The sequence below is a fragment of the Tamandua tetradactyla genome, chromosome 14, assembly GCF_023851605.1.
Source record: "Tamandua tetradactyla isolate mTamTet1 chromosome 14, mTamTet1.pri, whole genome shotgun sequence".
In the NCBI taxonomy this organism is placed as follows: domain Eukaryota; kingdom Metazoa; phylum Chordata; class Mammalia; order Pilosa; family Myrmecophagidae; genus Tamandua; species Tamandua tetradactyla.
Window position 1 is genome coordinate 17136240 of NC_135340.1, and position 6621 is coordinate 17142860.

General features: G+C 39.5%; 1 long non-coding RNA gene across 3 annotated transcripts in view; it reads left to right on the forward strand.

Annotated features, from left to right (window-relative positions):
• The window catches only part of LOC143655633 (uncharacterized), a 39402-nt gene extending 33601 nt beyond the window's left edge, over positions 1–5801 (forward strand). Inside the window, exons 2-4 of one of the 3 annotated variants that reach the window (XR_013162196.1) lie at positions 1369–1912; positions 2221–2377; positions 5071–5801. This is a non-coding gene — a long non-coding RNA (uncharacterized LOC143655633). Of the gene's footprint in view, positions 1–854; positions 1913–2220; positions 2386–5070 lie in introns of those variants that run through there. The other 2 variants (XR_013162195.1, XR_013162194.1) reach the window with 2 other exon arrangements.
• The last annotated feature ends 820 nt before the right edge of the window (positions 5802–6621 follow it).

Genomic DNA, 6621 nt, shown 5'->3' on the forward strand with positions numbered 1-6621 from the left:
AAGATGTGTAAATGTTCCTGAGAGGAAGTCAGTAGGAAGGAAAACGTTGCAAATTCAAGCGCGAAGGGGAATGAGGAGAAACTATACTTGTTAAGGAACACCGTTGTGAGGGGCTACATGAGTAAACCCAGGTGAAGTTCCAAGCACCAAGCCTTCCATTGTCTACGTGCTGCCCGTTCCTTATCTTGCCTCATTTCTCTACAACCTTATATGGCTACCTGGGCCTGTGCTTTCTCAGCTGCACATCTCTGACTTTAGAAGTCTCTTCAGGCAATTCTAGATGGGCTTCAAGGTTTAAGAACTATGGAGAGTAGGGCTAATATCTTGCCTATCCCCTCTTTCCATCTCCCCCTACTATGCCTACCCTGAACCCTTGTTTGTTAGATTCCTTCTCTCATCTTCACTGACGTGTTTAGCTGCTCAGGAGAGAGGATGGACTCCTAACCATGTCCAAGTCAGCCGTGTACTCACCCAGACTTCATGCAAAGCAGCTTAGCTTTCCTGGTTCTTTCACTAAGTCTAAAAGGGAGACTGCTGCTCATTGAGAAACAAGCCTCCTCCTTGAGGCCTTATCCCAATGCTTAGCCTTTATTATTGTTTAAAAAGGTTACTAAAAGGATTAAATACTCAGATTATTGCTTGTTCACAGTAGGTGTTCAAAAAAATGTTAGTTTCCCTTTACATCATTCATTTGGACACATCCCATTTCCTCATTGTTTTCTCCTCAGTCATTTCTCTGCCATCATTTAAAGCTCAACTTATTTATATTGATAAATAAATAAATAAATAAATAAATATATATATATATATATATATATATATATATATATATTAGTATTTTGGTGTATTTCTTTCCAGTGTTTTCTATTTTAGTAAAACATAGTTGAAAACATGCCGAATATACTTTTTACATTTGCTATTTTAATGTAACCATTTTCTTATGCTGTTAAAATTGTTAAATATGAGTTTGATGACCTCTGTCTTACAGATATTTCAGATTTCACTTGGACATTTTCCCATAGCTAGGCACCTAGGTGCCGATGTCATTGTACATAAATCTTTGTTCACATTGCTAATTATTTCCCTACACTAGACTGCTAGAAGTAGATTACTATGCTAGACACTTTAAGAGGAATAAGAAAGCTAGTTTCATATTATGCATTGGAAGTGATACACGGCACTTTCTCACCAGTAAGTATGACTTTTCCAATCCTGTTGATATAATCATAAAAAAAGAATGGCTTTTATTAATCTTATTCTTTTTTACAAGTATTATCTTCATCTTAAAAGTGTTAATCATCTAATTGCTTACGGTGATATGCACTATTCAAAGAAAACTACATAGATCTGATTCCTGCATTCTAAAAGTTTACAGTCAAGGAAGACACACCGATGCAGGCAGAAATGTTGCGTGGACCGCCAAATGGGTCTAAGGTAATCGCATTTAAGGGACAGAGTCAAGGTTATTTATTATGTAGAGGGAGGAGGGGAAGAGAGCGGTGGGGCAGTGGGACCTCCAGCCTGCACCTGCGCTGGATGTAAAGAACATGTGCAGTCTGCTCGTCCCTGTGGTGGCCTCTGTGGTGACCCTTTCCTCCTCCCTTCCAGTGCAAAATAAGTGGCTGCTCTGTAAAAGGTACTGCAACCACCACCTGCTTGGTTAACTTCCTCCCCCCTCCCTCTTGAGCCACCTTTGCCATGTCATGCCAACGACACCTCCCTGTCCCCCAGCCTTGCTCCAGGTCCAAGACCAGCCCTGGCCCTAATCAGTGGGGGTCGTGGGTGGTGCTGGTAGGGAGAGCCTACATGATCTCCTGGAGCTAGTCAGCCTGCAGTTGTGTTTGGAAACCTGCCCAAGGCTGTCGGACCTCCCAGACGCCTCCTGCTGCCTGGGTGTCATCATCATCTTCAGGTACTGTGCTCATCTGCTGGACCTCCTTCTTCCTCCCCCTACTGCAGCTGCTCCTGCCCCACAGGACAGCCCATCCACCCCACAGGAGAACAAGCCCCACCTCGTCTGCCTCATTCCCCTGGAAATAAAGATATCCTTAATAACAATAACAGATATTTAGTGAGTGCTTACTAGTAACTCTTTTAATTGGCGGCCCTTTCATTCCTGGCCATGACAAGGATATACCATAACTTGCTCATGAAGAGGCAAACACACTGGGAACTTTTATTATTGCCATTGAAACTAATATCTTTTGTCTGTCCAAACAGGCCTGAGGGAGAGGGAAGAGCTGAACGCCTGCATGCCTTTCTGCTTCCATGCTGAGTCCAGCAATGGTGCTGACCCTGGGTGCTGAATCCAGCAATGGTGCTCACCTGGGTGTTGAATCCAGCAATGGTGTTCGCCCTGCTATACCCAGCAACCCAGGTGCCCAGGTGTTGTTACAAGAATGTTCATTCAAATAAAGGCACTGATTTCATTCTAAGACTAGAGTCGCTTCCCGTGGAGTATCCAGTCCTTTTGCTCAGCTATTCTTTTCTTTCTGAGTCCGATCTTTATCTGCTTCACCATTTTCCAGTTACTGGGGTATTAGAAATAAATTATAAAGAATTTACATCATTTCTTTCTATGTTAGATTCATGCTAACATGAACCGATGCTCTGAAAAGACTTGTGGTTATCTGGATACTGCAATCATCCACACTAGCTCTCTTACCACTGACTAAGGGTTATTTGTCATCAAATATCCATCTACCAAGGATGAGTTAGAAGTTATGCCAGACAGGTAGTGAATAATACTATTGTAGTTCATTACAGATCATTATACTCTTTTACTCTCCCATCTGAGAATAATCAGATAGTAAAACAAAAATTGGTACTTTAATCTTTTTTGTTTGTAAGGTTTCTGTCCTGTCCATATTAGTTTTACATTTTTTCAATTTTATTTTATTATTTCATGTTCCCTTTTCATGGGTCACAAAATCATGTTCTTTGTCCATTTATCCTTTGGGGCACTGGTAGTGCTCATATGTATGCTTGAATACACTTTTATATGCTTGGAGATAACTATTTTCCATTTATGATGAATGTTTTTCTTTTCGTTTTTATCACTAGTTATTTTTATTGCTTAGAAGTTAAAAATATACATAATTATATTTGACCATTTTATTTCCTTTGAAATTTCTTCTTTTGATTCAATAAAATGATCACTTTAAAAGTTGACTAAGGGTGCAAAGGTAATTCAGTGGTAGAATTCTCTCCTGCCCCATGCGGGAGACCTGGGGTTCGATTCCTGGCCCATGCACTTCCCAAAGAAATGAAAAACCAACCAACCAAACAAAAATGTCAACAAATGGTGCTGTAATAAGGGGTACTCACATGGAAAAATAATGAAATGTGACCCCCACCATACAGCATAGAAAAAAAAAGTGACCAAAACCTATTCTGTCTTTAATGTCCCATTGTCCACCCATTCTTGAAATCTTACACTGACATTATCTGGGATTTCAGGCCCCATAACTCTTCAATACATTATTTTCACAAAGGTTGAATGCTTGCTTTATGATTTTATTGAGCCGTTACCTTCGGAGTCTATTGTACACCTGTTTATTTGGTATTTAGAACAACTTCCCAAGTTTTCTGATGTCCAAGAGGTCTATGGCTTACCTCACCAACACCCAAGTTGGTACTGGGTTCATTCATTCACTCAGTCATTCAATTATTCATTCACTCACACATTCATTTATGTATTCATTTGCTTGTACGTGGCAAATAGACTCTAGGGTGGTCCTCAATGATCCCTGCTTCCTGCTACCCTTGAGTGAGGAGCAAGACCTGCTACTTGCTTCTAACCAACAGAATATGGTGAAAGTGATGGGATATTATTTCTGTGATGATGCTGCAAAATATAAGACTCTGTCTTCTAGCAGACTCCACTCTTGAGACTCTCCTTGCTGACTCAATGAAGAAAGTGGCCATGTTGGGGAAGTTCCCATGGTAAAGAACTGCAGGTGGCTTCCAGCCAACAGCCAGCAAAAAGACAGTACCCTCAGTCCTAGAGCTGCAAGGAAATGAATTCTGCCAAGAATCTGAGTGAGCTTGGAAGGGGCTTCTTCCCCAGTTGAATCTCCAGATGGGAACGTGACCCAGCTGATACCTTGATTGCATTCTTGTGAGGCCCTAAGCAGAGAACCAAGTTAAAATTTACCTGGACTACTGACCTGTGGAAACAGATAATAAATGCGTGTGGTTTTAAGTCACTGAGTATGTTATGCAGCATGTTTAAGCCACTAATTTGTTACACAGCAATAGGAAACCAGTATACTCTGCTATACTAAACACATATGCATTATCTCACTCAGAGCTTGAAATAACCTCATGAAGCCAATAGTAACATTATCTCCAATGTACAGATGAAGAAAGAGTCTCAGGACTTGGACTTGGAAACATTCTGCTCTGAACCACTGTACTATTATAGGATGTTTCATCTTCATGTATTTCATTATACCAAGGATTCAAGTTCATCATGGTTAAAAACATATCTCCTGAAGCACATCCACCACATTTAGAAAAAGTCCCACCTGGCAAAACCAATGCACGAAGTAGATGTTTTCATAAATTCAACATTGTAAGGAATTTCCTATAACTCTTTTATGCCAATTTTTTTACAATGTATCTCATAGAAATAATACCAAATTCATGAATAGGAAAACTTCTCTTTTGTGTTCAAGTAGCGAAGGACTATGACCTATTTAGAAGTGAGAACAAACCTGATAGGTACGAGCCCCAAATACTCGAAATTCCATCATTCGAGCCCCAAAATGATTTCATTTTCCAGTGCACACATCTGGAATTATGCAGGTAAACATCAGTTAGAATGTGCAGGAGCTTGGATTCTCTCTTTAACTTTCTTATATGACTAAAATATTTGATCTTATATCCTAGAGATATAAGATATCTTTCTGATCAAGTATAGAGAAAAATTAGGAAATGGAAAGATTGAGAGACATTTCTTTTACCGGTAAAGTCTTGCTTGGCTCAGTGTTTTGAGGAGCTGTGGTAGGGTTGTGACCTCAGTAACATGTCTTCTAATGAGAGTCCTTTTCATTTTGCATTTATCAGGTGTTAATTATTCATACTGCATGATGAAGGATCTGGAGTCACCTACATTATTTGCAATACCAGTGGAGGTCTACATCAACGCAGAATTTATACAACAGCTGGTGCTAGTCAAAGCTAATGATGGAATTTCAGTTTAATAAAAAGACCCCCAACTGAGCATACCATCTTGAAAAAAGTATACTTATCAAACAGCTTTCAATCAGTTCAAGAGCGACACCTTAATTGGGAAGAGGAGGATTTGCAAAGTAGTTTGTCATCATGCCAATTCCAGATCAATACTGCATGTCTGTTCTTTGGTAGATGCAGCTTTTACTTTGTAATAAGTCAGTCACATCTACAACCTCTATGACTGGATAGGAAGTCTTTGTTTCATTTGACAATATGTAATGTTATGTTCTTTGAATTCACTTGTGTGTCTATAATAAACATGAGCAAAATTTAGACTTGTGATTGTAAAAGATCAGCTTTTAAATTGTTTTATAGTTTTTATTTTTTGGTACTAAGAAAGCAGCGCCTATTAAATTCTCTGTATCCTCAAACATTGTTTTCTTAAAAATAAAATTACATGAGTACAATTAAATCACGGTGACTTAACTATAAGAAGAAAACGGTGAGAATGATAATCTGGATTTGTATAAATATATTTAAGGGAATATTGTAGAGTATCCTACTCACCAGAAGCATAAAAAGATACTCTCTGCAGGAAGGATTTGGAATAATAAAAAATATGATTGTCATCCAGTTTGAGTTTCCTTGTTTGTTAAAAGGAGATGTTTATTCAAACCGGCTGCTTTTGAACTGTTTGAGGACTGCTGGTGTCAGCGGCCTTAGGCCACTTTACAGGGCAGTGCAGGGCAGGGAGAGGGGGCAGGACAGGTGGCGGGAGCAGGGGCCCTTGTGTGAAGATTGAGGGGAAGCCTGAGGTGAAATGTTCTTGAGTTTCCCTTCTCATTTCAACCGGGGTCGAGCTTGAGTTTCCCTTCTCATTTCGACCAGGGTAGAGCTTCTCTATCTTTAAAAAAAGAAAAAATCATATCTGTACCTATTTATAGAGATTGAAATTTAAATATAGACATTTTGAGCCTCCGTATAAGATTTACTTTGAAAAATAGGGCTTCACTGCTAAAATGTAGTTTGAAAATTACTGGATGAGGCAATTCTAAGTCCTCTTTGTTGTATGAATCAACTACTGTTAGGTTTCCAATATTGAGGGACAAAATGGAAAGGGAGAGTGAAATCTCTTCGAGTACACATGACCTGTCTTGCATGTACAGTAGTTCTGACCAGAGGCAGAGCCGTGGGTGAAATGGCATCTTGTACTCCCTCCCCATATACGGGGCCGTGATTAATAGGCCTGGCTTTTTCAGAGTAACTGGTAGAGCACAGCCATGCTCATTTAGGTTCTTAATCTATTAGGTGATGTTTGGGCCTTAAAAGTCAAAGCTTCTTGCCTTTAGAGAATCATAAACTGTAAGAGTTGATGGGATGCTTTGAGATCATCTTCCTCAGTTTACATAGTCATTCATTCATTAAGTCAATAATTGTTTATTG